Raw genomic sequence first — 13,870 nt, 5'->3', positions numbered from 1 at the left:
TACATAATAAGACTTGCATCGATTACCGCTAAATCATATGTAATTTAATTATATATCAAGTATCTCCCTTCCGCTTCTTTAATCTTTATTCAGTGCTTTATAAAAAGTGTTACAGTGATCGGATTTAGTTCAAATATGCGCCCGTTTCGTTCGTTAATATGTTTTCATCTAGGCGGCAACTTCACAATGCCCCACTCGTAGAAGCCCCCTTCCTTATTTGCGGAGAACTCAGACAGCCACTTTTCACTACCCTCTTTTGAGTTCAACTTTACACCAACAAGGGCGTTCGCCAGGGACAAGAACAGGTGGAAACCCGAGTCCCATCCGAGCTCCCGTAGCTTCTGATGAGTCGTCAACGAAGTGTATGGTCTGGCGTTGTCCTCGTGAAACAGTACACCCTTCCTGTTGGCAAATTCTCGACGCTTCTGATCGATCGCCTGTTTCAAGCGGTCCAGTTGTTCTCAGTAGATGGTAGAATTAAGCGTCTGGACATAAGGGAGCAGCTAATAGCGGATGATCCCCTTCCAATCCCACCAAACACACAGCAAAACCTTCCTGACTGTCAATCCCGGCTTGGCTACTATTTGGGACGATTCACCGGGGTCAATTTCATTCCGTTTCAGCAACATATCGCAGAGTTTTTTGCGTCAAATTATGGGGCACCCAAACATCAATCAATTTGTGTATCCAGCTTCTGCAGATGGTTTAAAATGGTTTGGTGACTAACTCCCATCTTCTGGGCGATGTCACGAGATGCCACATGTCGGTCTAACTCGATGTTTTCCATGATTTGATCGGTACTTGTCGTCACAGCTCATCGTTTTCTGCAGCTCTGAATCGTCGAAATCATTCCTCCGACGTTCGAAGTGATAGAGTACTATCGCCCAAAACACCAGTAATCTCACGGAATGTGTCGCCAGCAGATTTTCCCTTAACGAAGGAAAATTTAAAAAAAGCGTAAATTTCGCCATTATTGAACTCCATGTTCCTAAATATACAAAGCTTTGCACTAAACCGAACGAATTTTAATTTTACAGTACATCGAAAACATCGTATGTATTTTGCTTATAGCGTTATTGAGCGCCATCTGTTTTTTCCTTGCGCTAATTTGACATCCTTACCGTTTTGGTTTTATAAAAACTGTTTTAACTGTTTATTGTAAATAAAAAATATAAAGCTAACTCTCAATACTTTATCTTCTGATTAAAAAATTTTTGGTGAAAAATCGTAATATATTTAAAGACCACACAAAATGAAAATTATATACTAAATCCATTTCTAGGTTGCTTACGTTTTTAGAAAAAACCACAGAAACTTCAAACTTATTATCATTCGAAAGAGCATGTCATCTATTTTTTGAAGATTATCTCTTTCAAATGTTGTCCGCGGTCTGAGATGTTCCATCCGTTGAGTCCAATTTTCGATGACTCGTTCGAGCATTTCGACTGGTAACAGTACACGCGAGATGTTTTGCTCCAAGGCGTGATCGAATCGGGATTGTCCGCGTATTCTGCAGACTTTGCATATCTCCAGAGGAAAATGTCTAACTGTATGATATCACATGATCTTGCTGGCCAATCGAACGGTGCAAAAGTGAAACTATCTGCTCATCGAAGTGTTCCATATACATATACATACATTTCCATTTAATATCAATGCATCACTAACTTGATGCTCCCAAAAAGAGGCCACTTCAAATATTTACAAGCTTTTTAAAATTGAGAAGTCTATTTTGTACACGCAGTAGACTCCCAATCGGTGAAACAAATATTTACTACAGATCGTAGTTAGACTCGCAGCCCCCACAATATTTCAAATCAATTTTTCTACTTCTTCTAGGCAACCATTTAAGTAAACAAAGTAAAAGCTTTTGAAAAACCTTTCTTCGCAATTCAAGGAATAAATCATAAATATAATTAACAAGTGAGATAATATTTGATTGCACACTAAGTATTGTGTGTGCTTGAGTACATGCTTTGAACAAATGTCAGAATTTGACACACTCAATGCACTATCGTATTATGGCTATGTATGCTTGCAGCAATTAGTTGCAAGAATGTGTTAATGTGTGTGCATAAATCGTGCATTCAATGAACTAGAGCTTAGGTGAGTCGAGGACTTAGACACTAAACTGAGACTAAGAGTTATGCAACTAGCAAAGCGCATGTATGTGCCGCCATATATATAAGCGTATATATATATAGTTAAGTATTTACATATGTACATTTCAAACTAAGCATGTACATAAGCTGGAGTTGCACACAATTAATGGCACAAAAGCACGCGTCTATCTCTAATAATGGGTGATCCCAGTATCGGTACTGTTTTCAATAGCTTTTCGTTTTATGATAGATCACGCGTGGGACGTGTTAAGTTGACATGTTAGTTTTCTTCAGTTTGCCATCCCATCGTGGAAAGATTTATGCCTGAACAACGTTTACAAATCGTTCAACTTTATTACGAAAAAGTCACGTACTGTAAAGATCGTCAACATAATCGGCTGACTGAGCGTACTATTCGCAAAAACATCACCCATATTGAGACTCAGCAATCATTATTGGATAATATTCGACCGAATAGACCACAGTAAGCACGAAGTGAAAAAAATATAGCAGTCGTAGCTGAGAGTTTAGACGAAGACCAAGCCGAGTAGATTCGACGGTGTTGGAAGCAACTTGGACTGGCGTATGGAACGTCTTGGCGCATTTTATGTCGACATCTTAAAGAGAAACTGCACAGCTTGTGCAAGAACTGAAACCGCCCGACCTTTCCAAGTAACATCGCTTCGCTCTATGGGCTTTTTAAGTACAGAACCTTAATATGGTTCACCCTATATAAGAGTCATGTAGTTTGCACCACATGTGGCACGATTGAACTTAGCGAACAATGAAGTTGCACATTAGAGCGCTTAATAAAATCATTAAAAAGAAATCAAAACATTTTGGTTTATTCAAAGTGAATATAAAACTAAACAACGACTTCAAAAAAAAAATCCAGGATTATTTGTGTATTAGTGATGAGCTTGGGCACTCGTGGCGCAAGCGTGGAAAATCATGAATTATGCAATAAAGATAATAATGTGGAGCAGAGCGTGAAATGTAGCTATTGAGCAGCGGATCCGCTTTTAATTGTTCATTCAAACATCATCAAACGCTGTCTGAGCATGATATGTGTCAAACATATTATTAGGGCGGAGCTAATTATTTATTGCATACAAATTGGAGAAATTATGGTGTCTATATGAGCAAAACAAAGTCATATAAATATTAGAAAAAAAAAAATATTTACTATTTTTGAACCATGAAATGTTACGCTCTTATGCTCTAATCATCATTTTTACATAAAATAAAAATTTCTATAGTACCAAAATATTTTTTATGCGTTTGAAAACAAACAACATACAAATTGAGCCGCACTAATAATGAAATGTACACCGTATTTATATTTGAAAGTCTATAATATATATAAATGCGTTTACATTTCTATATTCGACAAACTTGAAATATGCGTTCAGGCAACACTCTACAACTGCCGGCCGTTTTATAATTCTGCGTTCAAACAATAGCTCAATAATAAAAGACTCATCAGGGCAACCTCAATTTCGCCAAATAAAAATCAATGGCTCCAACGCCAGCCAAAGATGATTTTGAACGGAGATCGCCCAAAGCATAATAAGCTTCAAGCACAAAATAAAAGTCCCATCTACAATGAGTCAGAGAAAATATAATAATAACAAAAGGCGAATCGCAAATATAACGCCATTACGACCATAAGCGCTTCAAATGCGACCAACTCATTGCAATGAGTTGACGAAATAATTACCGTTGAATGGATCGTTCCAAAAACGCACGCCTTGCTGACATACCATTTTTTTGAATTTACCCAATTCTGCTTATGCACTTTTATTTGTGAATTTCTCTTGCAGATTTCGGTTTAGTAAAGTTTGGCACACAAGTTTTTTAACTGACAATTTCTACGAAACAAAAATGTTAACCGTTAAATGTTAAATGTTAAAAATTCCTTATTTAGTTTAATTATTTTCGAATACAATCTTTATGAAAATTTAGTCAATTAACTAATTCGTATACAATTACTAAAATTAATTTCCATGTAAACAGTAAATTTCAACTCACAAAAAACTTTAAGTTTCCATTTTTCAAGTCATCAAGGTATTGAGTGATTACTTGTCTACTACAGAAATTTACCCAAAACAATGAAAAAAACAAGAAAAAACGTTAACTTCAGTTGCACCGAAGCTAAATACCCTTAACAGGTGCATTTATGTTAGTAACTACATATTTGTTCAATTTGTATGTAAGCTATATGCTATAGTAATCCGATCTGAACAATTTTTTCGGATATTATATTGTTACCTTAAGCAGTAACCCATGCCAAATTTCGTGAATATATCTTGTCAAATGTGAAAGTTTTCCAAATAAAACTTGATTCCGATCGTTCGCTTTGTATGACAGATATATGCTATAGTTAACCGATCGCAACAATTTGAATTTGATTTCGAAGATTACATTGTTGCCTTAGGAAATTATCTATACCAAATTTCGTTAATATATCTTGTCAAATGTGAAAGCTTGCCATACAAGAACTTGATTCCGATCATTCAGTTTATATGGCAGCTATATGTTATAGTGGTCTGATATCAGCAGTTTCGACAAATGCGCAGCTTCATGAAGAGAAAATGACATATACAAAATATCAAAACGATGTCTTAAAAACTGTGCGACCAGTTCGTATAAACACAGACAGACAGACGGACAGACGGGCATGACTAAATCGACTCAGTTCAACATATTGATTATTTATACATATACTTTATAGGGTTTCCGACGCTTCCTTCTGGGTGTTACAAACTTCGTGACAAACTTAATATACCCTGTTCAGGGTATAAATATAGTCTTTGTATACACATCACACCCAGCAAAGTTCGCCAGTATTAACTGGTCGTTGCCCATACGGTGTCCACCCGATAAGGTTCAAAATCGTATACGATGACAGCTGTGGAAGTTTTTTGAAAGCAAACAAGGTGTAATTACTACCTTCTCTTTGAATATCCTGCCTTTATGTGGTGAATGATCTCACTTTCAGATATACATATATTGGTGGATAAGGGAATAAAGCGCTAAAACGCTTTAGCAGATTTTTGACGGTTTCAAGGCACCGTTTCGATGGACGAGGTCCAACTTCGGAGCTTTTTGTAATCTAAATGAATCGTTTTATCAACGACTACAATAAATGTCAATATTTATACAAATTTGCATTTTAATTAACCATAATATCGCCGAATCAGAAACGGTTTAAGTGAGCACGCTTATGACTTCTCGATTTCTCTAGTCAACATTAATCTTAATATAATTTTATATGTAGAACAGTCAACAATTGTGTCACAAAAATATTTTGTATGTATTCAAATTGACGTCAATAAATATGAGTAAGCGAAATTGCAAAAGAATGAATGAGTTCAAGTCTAAACAATGGTCTGCTTTGATTTCTAAAAGAACGTGTATTTCTTTTGCCCCAAAGACATCATTAGCTTTGTTTCTTTTATTGCTTTTCGTATTCTGCTTTGTGATTTTTTTTAATTAACGAAGCGACATTATTTATGTTCTTTCATCGCTGAAATGGTCTATGCTTTCTTCTAACAAGTATTTTTGATGTCAACAACACATGTTTTGTTAATGAAATTAAACTGAAGAAAGTTTTTAAAGTTCTTCGAAATAGTTTTTTTGTCTATCAAGAGAGCGAAATTTCCCCAAAAGCGTGCTTTTCTACATCATGTCACTTGTATTAATACTAATTTGCCATTCATTTTTTGTTGACTTTATTTTGTTTGTAAATAATAAATATGTGAAATCATAAAACTCTGGAGCTGGTTACTTGCTGTGAAAACTTTTCTTAGCATAAAAGGCTTAAGCATATATACGTATTCTAATGTCATAAACAAGTGCATGCGGACAAAAGACGAAGGTTTTTGTAGCGAATGCTTAACTTTTTGAAATCGAACTTAAAAACTGTTTTCAATAATAAAGTGCAATAGGAGAGTTATACGAATTGTGGTGTCAAAATGCCCCAGTGTCAAAATTTCCTCAGCGCTTCTTATTCTAATTGTATAAATAAACCTAAGTATAATAAGTCTGCGATTTTTATACCATGAATGGAGTATATTAAGTTCGTCACGAAGTTTTTAACACCCAGATGGAAACGTCGGAGACCCTATAAAATATAAATGAACGGAATGACGAGCTGAGTCGAACGTCTGAACGATCAGAATAAAGTGCTTCTAAATGGTGCTCTATTTCGAGCTTCCCAACTTTTTTTAAGAAAAAATAAAGAAACAAATTTAATAGATAATGTTTATTGTCATTCGAATAAACACTCTTTGGCAATAAGTCCCACGGTGTGGTATCACACTTATCTGCTCATCGAAATGCTTTTTTAAGTAAATTCATTGATTAATGCGATGTGTGCGAAGTGGCGCTTTCTTGTTAAAACCAAATGTCGCCGAGATTACGAACTTCAATTTCAGGCATCAAATAGTAGGATATCATGGCGCGATAACGTTCACCATTGACAGTTACGTTCTTACCGGCATCGTTTTTAAAAAAATATGGACCGATGATTCCACCGGCCCACAAACCACACCAAACTGTTTTTTTTTTCTGGATGAAATAGCAGCTCTTGAATCTATTCTGGTTGCTCTTCGTTCCAAATGTGGCAATTCTGCTTATTACATACCAATTAAGCCAGAAACGAGACTCAACGTTAAAAAAAGACTTCAGTTCTAGCACAAGCTGTATTTTTTACGCTTTCAATTTAAGACCTCGACGTAAAATCGACGATCTTAGGGTACACTCTCAGCTACGGCTGCAATATTTTTCCTTCATAACGTGCTGAACGTGGTCTAACCGGTCGAATCTTATCCTATCTCAAGATGGGTGATGATGCTGCGAATAGTCTGCTCAGCAGGCCCACATATAATGTTGACCATAAGTTGAGCGAGGCGTTCTTTACAGAACGTGACTTTTCGTAATAAAGTTGAACAATTTGTAAACGTTGCTCAGGCATAAGTTTTTCCATAACAAAATGCAAAGCAATACTGAGTGATTAGTGGGATAAGAAAGAAGAATTCTGTGAAGGGTTATTATTGAAAGCAATGGTGCTGTGACTATAGCATTTAGCTGCCTTGTAAACTGATCGATCGGAGTGTATGGAAATTTGTTTCATTTAAAGAGATATCTTCATAAAACTTCGCATGGGTAGTTGTCCAAAGCAACGTGGCATTCTTCGAAGTATCGGTACATATCGCTCAAAATTAAGTTTTTTTAGGAATTTTTTGTATTTGTTGCTACCGAGGCTAACGATTTTTCTTGTCTCAAACAAGAGATTTTCCATTGTATGCGAAAAAAGTTTTATATTCTCTTATTGTACGTACTTCCATCTCATTGGTAATGAATTGTTGCTGGAAAAAAGATATAACGCAGAAACATTAAATAAAATCTTCAACAACCAATCCCATTTTCCTTAATTACTTAACAATAAAATATATTAAAACTATTAGTTGTTAAAAGTTAAATTTTCTTTTGAAGCAATTATAATCTTTATGAGAATAGAAGCTTCCTCAAATCATAAATAACCTGAGTTGCTTTATCTGGGCCCAGTCAAGTCTAAAGTGTTTCACTTATCTTTATAGTAAATTAAGCAAACAACCTTTTTCGAACATCGCTTTAGTTTATTTATGTAAATTGGCTTGTAAAATCTCCAAGTTCATTAAAAATTTCTTAAAATATAACAAAATAGCTTTTTTTTTTATTTGAGATAACAACTTTAACGAATTTGTTCATAAGAACTTTAATAACTTTGTTGGTAACAATTTTCATAACTTTGTTGGTAACAACTTTGTTGCAATTGTCGGCAGAATTCATTACGTTATCACTACAACCTTTACTACTTGTGTTTGGCTAATATCCGGTAACTTTTTGGTAGGCATTTTTTACATTACGAAACATGAAGTTAAAAATGGCTAAGTTGATAACACAGCTCATTTTGCTTTTTAAATCTAGTACCTTTTACTAATTATTTTTTGCTGTAAAAATAATTTATATATGTATGAGCACGTAGGTTATTACAAATGTAATCTTTTTTAATAAGGTTTAACGAAGTAATTAAAAGTCGTGCGATGAAATTCATTTTTAATCATGTTCTTCCAGATTTGGGTATTTACGTTTTATGTGCTGTCACGTTTTTTTACTTTTAACCATTTCCGTAACTTCAAATACAAAGTTATAAAATCTATAAAAACGCCAAATCATTACACAAGCAACTATCGCTCGAAATTCCCGTGACTCAGTGAAGAACAGAATGTCAATTGCATCTAAAGGTAAAGTAAACTCTTTTTGAAAAAATAATAATAATTGATGACACCGGTATTTATCTATACACATAAATTACATATGACATTATTCATACTTGCATTATATCTTTTTAATGAACATTACGGTTCACATCATTAGTTGCATGTACTTTCATCATTATAGCCCTTAAAAAGTTAAATTCGTTATTCGAATGCTACATTTAGCTATGTTAAGGGGAAATACTTTTCGTTTGTAAAGGAATCGATTTATAGTAATATATAATATATTGGTTTTATATTTTCCAACTTTGCAATAGCGTTTTTTTTTTTTTTTTTGTTGACACCATTTCCCTTTCCGCACAATGTTCTTTTATCTATTACGTACTAACGTACTCTTGGCGTTTCATAAAAAGCTGCTGGCGTCAATATTTACCAACCAAACTCCTTTATATCCGTGTTTTCTACGCTACATGTATAATATTACTGTAAGCAAAAATTAGTAAGACCATGTCCAGGACAGCTACCAACATCAACTGATGGTCAACGCATCAATAAAAGAAGGAAAGAGTAAAGTTCTTACCGGCATCGTTAGAATATCGGAACGACCACTGTCAAAAAAAAAATCATTTTGAAAGATCATTTAGGCTTAAGAAAAGTGAAAGCACGATTGCATTGTTAGCGTCTGTGAAGCAATACCAGGATAACATGAAACGTATTATTGCTGACGATGAATATTGGATCTATGCTTAAGATCCGGAAACATACTATCAATCAAATGTTAGTTGCAAAGTTGAGCCGCAGCCGAAAAACCACATCAAAAATCAAGGCTACTTTGATAGTTTTCTTCGAATATTGTTGTATTGTGCTCTCCGAACTAGCTTCGATCGGCAAAACCGTCAACAATTAATACTATTTGACTATTATGCGTCTTTTGCACAAAGCTACTCCTGAAAAGAGACCTACAAGTCTTGGCGTTTGCACTGCAATAATGTACTGTCGCATACTGTTTTGGTTCTTCGTGAGTTTTTTACCAAGTGTCCGCCTGATTTAGCTATGTGTTACTCTTGACTATTCATTAAACTCAAACGACCGCTCTGGAGAAACCGTTTCGAGTCAATTGAAGGCATTAAAGGTGAAATGCTAAGTGCATTGAAGGCTATTCCGGAAGTTGACTTGAACAACGGTATCGAAGATTGGAAAAAACGTTGGCCAAAAAGTTATGGGGGCCAACTTGATTTTGAATGCTAAATTAAGAATTTAAAATTATGAACAAACTATTATTTTCTCTGGTTTTGCTAAAAAAATTGATGTAAACGGACATGCATATGTACTATAAGCTTTGTTGATGAGAACATATTTATTGATAGTATTTCTAGTCACAAAATTTAGATTTCCTTGAGAGAAGAAATATATTTCAATGCCTTCTGATTGTTAGTAGTAGATAGTGTTGGTGTTGTTGTAGTGTACCGAGTTGACAGTCCTTGGCCGGATAAAAGTCCAGGTCCGTTCCGATTACATAGACCCGACTGTCATTGGAACGAATTAGAGGTTGGTTTTGTGGAGCAATGACTATGAAGTCAATGCCAAAAACTAATGCAGGTACCTTTACACGTAAACAATTATTTATTTATATTTATAAAAAATTTATAAAATATTTTCTTAAAAACTTTTAATAATGGTCTGTTCGTTCATATGAAAATACTTCATAGGAATCGGTGTATGAGTTGAAAAATAGATAATAGGTTTTAAATGAGCTCTTTGACCTCAGGAACCACTCGACCGTTTTCAGCTAAATTTAGTGCACAATATTATGCTAGCATGCTTATCGTATCGAAGATATAGGGAATAAAACTTCATAGATTTTGTTAAAGAAGAATAATTTAAAGCTTTCATATCCTGAACAGGATATAAGAGTATTAAATTTTCAGGAAGTTTGAAGTACTCAGAGAGAAACGTCGAAAATTCTAAAAAATGTATTTGCAAATAATCCATGACGAACTGAGTCCGTTTGCCTGTCTGTCCGTCTTTATGTATGGAAGCAAGTCTCTAGTTTTTGAGATATTGAACTGAAATTGTGCAAAAGTCCTTTTCTCTTTTAGAAGCTGCTCATTTGTCGAAAATACGGTGTGAGATCTTAATTACAGATCAACCAAATAAATGTGATTGTAACAGTTAATATGTTATCAGCATAAGTCGATATTAGCAACTAAGCTTATTCTTGGTTAAGAATATTGAGAGAAGTCAACAATGCGTCTGGCCTTATAATATGTATGCCACTGGAACATAGCTTAGCTCGATTTCATTTGAAAGACTTAAATGAACAACTTGTCTTACAACAGTCTTCATTTCCTCTCAAAAATGTAGTCAGATTCAACGTACCTGATTTAATTCAAATTTACGTAACTAAATACCTAAATAACAAAAATCATCCCAGATTGCAAATGTAGCATCTGCAGCGAATAGCTTACGCTTTGAGTGGCTGGGAAACGAAAAGACAGCCACCAACTATTTCTGCCGGTTTCATACATTTATTTCTCAATTTAAATTTTCTATAATTTGCATAGGAATTGCCGATTGGAAGGTCCAATCTCAGTTATGTATGCAGTTAAAGGTCAAGAAGGGCAAATTCAAATGCAAATTAGGTTTACTCATCGCAACGATTCACTATGTGGAAACACAAAAAACACGATTTCTTCAAAACTCCTACAAAAACTGCCGAGTCGTGCTCTGGCAGGTTGCAAAAATGGCGAAATGCATTAAATTGACGGAAGTGTAACTGTAAGTAAGCGCAACTGTTGCCTTAGGTTTTTAGTGGAGGCGACAATTTGATAATTGCAATAATTTTCGCGTAATTTTCACTTCAAGTTGGCGGCAAAGAAATTTTGCACAATTTCTTGCCAATATAATGGCAACTTATGGCAGTCATGCAAATATCTGATGATATATTAAAGTGGTCACGATATTTAAATTAAAGTGAGCTGGAAAAATGTGAGGGCAACGGAAAAAGGCAAATGAAGAGAATTTGTATCTTCTATGTTGGAAACTCTTGTCCAACAGTTGCAGCGGAAATATATTTTCAAGATTCTCCAAACAGAAGAGGTAACGTCTGCTAAATTTCTGCCATAGAAAGGAGCCCCTACTATGGTGCGCAGAACTTAGTTTGAAAAGTTTGAATTACTTTTAAATTTGAATTTGGTGAAATACCCTAGATTCGAATCGCATACTTTTTATTTGCCAATGCGTTGATCTCCTCCTGCAGCATTTATTTCAGAAATCGGAAATTTGTGAAGCAACATCCAAACAATTGCTGACTGTCCCATTGTCCTAGATTCATCACTAAGCTCGTTAGAAGTAAACGTGTTTTGGAGGTGTGCGGCAAACACTTCGGCTTTCTCTGCATTGGTCCTGCATCAATAGGCTCTACTGTTTAAAATTGATGGGCATCTAGAAATCGGCTTATTGTTTTGTCAAGTCGCATTCCAAAGATTGTTTACTAGATCTCCTGGTTTGGCAGCAACCATAAACGCCTCTAGGTACTTGTTTCGCAATTTACAGAGAGCATGCTTCAGCTGCTTTGTGGCACGATTGAAAAGTGTTTAGGACTTGCCATACATTCCGAAGATGTCTCTTCTCTCTGAGCTTCGTCATTACCTCATTGGACCAGAGATGTCTGTCTCGCTTTGTACATATGTATATAAATTGTATAATTTCGCTCATCACTCCAAATTTAGTACAATTTCGAAAAATTAATATGAATTCTGCTTGCTATCGCCTGTGTGTAACGGCTTCTATTTTCGCCTACGTTCACGTCGAAACTCAAAAGGATTCACGTTTCAGGTTTCCATTTGCGGTATTGGGAGAATGTGTGAAAAAATTTTACGTAACAACAACAATAAGAACCAGATAATTTTAGTCCGATAATTTAATTTTACCTTCTTTGAACGATTTTTCAACGACATGAGAGTGATGCACTATACATAGCAGAAGCAGGAGTGTTTACAATTCGGCTTATAAGGACAATATATTTGCTGGCTTGTTCACCATAATCGTTCACTAAAAATGTGACTATCCAAAGTGGGCAAGAGACGTGAAACAATACTTCGTTGTGCATTTATTTGATGTACGCTCGGCATTTGCCGTTAAGTTTGTGCGCAGCCGCCTTGTAACAAGTTGCGTGTTCGCTACCAAAATGAAGATTATAGAAATTACTTTTAATTTAATTTTACTCTTGAGAATTATCTTGCTTGTGCTAAGTATTGAGTAGACGTATAACCGCTTTTCTATCTTTTAAGACTTCGCAAAACTTTTCCTACATATTTTTGACTGCCACAAACATTTATTTATTTATATTTGCAGTTGTCAAAGGTGCAAATTGAGCGCTTTGTTGAGTCTTCCTGCGCCAATACTGACATTATCAAATTTTTAAATATTTAACTGAATGTTCCTCTTACTCTGTTGCAAAAGCCACTTGTACGATATGTCCATATGCATATCCAACAACATATTGTATTTCGTGGTTACATGTTGTATATCTCTTCCACATGGTCTTCTGCCGTTCACTTGACATTTGCAAAACTCAAAAGTGTTGTAAAAAAAACTAAAATCATAACGTTCAATTCAAAAATAAACTAAGTTCTCTACCAACACTTACCGATACATGCAAGCGCACACAATAAATGCACAAAACAAAAAAGAATAGGCATCAAAATTGGCAATAAGAAAATATTTTTGAAACCGAAAACCTCAGAGTTGTTTGCCTCGTCGCTTAGTTTAACCGCATATTTTTCGCTCGCTAGCTAACGACTTCTTCAGTCTATTTCATTTTGCTTCATTTTACTCATTTGCGGCTTGTGGTACATTTCATCGTGGTATGAAGTCGCTCACATTGCTTCTTCTGAGAAAAAAGCTGCAATGAAAAATAGTTTGGCAATTTCGATTGTTGAACAATCAGAAGATTCGTCAGGTCGATCAGTTGTTGTGGATTGTTGCATAGCTTACGAAATGTTGTGGTAAAAATGCACAGAAATTCAGATTGGTTAGAAGTGCTTATATTTGAGTTATATTTTCACAATACCTTTGTAAGTATACTTTGGATGTTTTAGGTACTGTGTTACTTAAGAGGTTTATAAGGATATGCAGTTAGAAGTCGGAAAAAAACGTATTTCCAGATTTTTTCTGATAAAACTTGTAAATATATTGATTCAAAAATTAAAAAAAAAATAAATTAACTTTCAGAAGTTTATATATTTAGTAGCTGTCCACTAAAACTGTTACTACCACATAAAAGCAAACAAAATAAAACACAAATTATTTTGGGTGCCCATAAAATATTGCTCTTCCTGATTACTGACACCTTCAAGATAGAGACTCCAGACTGGACAAGGAAGCAACACAAATGGGTCTGGCAGTGAACGAGGGCAAGACGAAATATCTCCTGTCATCAAACAAACAGTCGTCGCACTCGCGACTTGGCACTCACGTCACTGTTGACAGTCATAACTTTGA

The 13,870-nt window shown here is 35.1% G+C and overlaps 1 protein-coding gene across 2 annotated transcripts in view; it reads left to right on the top strand.

The window, feature by feature from the left end:
- LOC108976533 (glucose dehydrogenase [FAD, quinone]) overlaps nt 1-13,870 on the top strand; it is a 50,530-nt gene that overhangs the window by 1,448 nt on the left and 35,212 nt on the right. The window contains exon 2 of one of the 2 annotated variants that reach the window (XM_018945716.1): nt 8,223-8,392. The exons of the other annotated variant lie outside the window; for it this stretch is intronic. The gene's annotated coding sequence lies outside the window, so the exon portion shown is untranslated. The remainder of the gene's footprint in view (nt 1-8,222; nt 8,393-13,870) is intronic. 2 annotated transcript variants of the gene reach the window in all.

This window comes from Bactrocera latifrons, unplaced genomic scaffold (assembly GCF_001853355.1).
Source record: "Bactrocera latifrons isolate USDA-ARS-PBARC rearing strain unplaced genomic scaffold, ASM185335v1 scaffold_77, whole genome shotgun sequence".
NCBI lineage: Eukaryota > Metazoa > Arthropoda > Insecta > Diptera > Tephritidae > Bactrocera > Bactrocera latifrons.
Note: the sequence above shows the minus strand (reverse complement) of the source record. Positions and strands in the feature narration are given on the sequence as shown.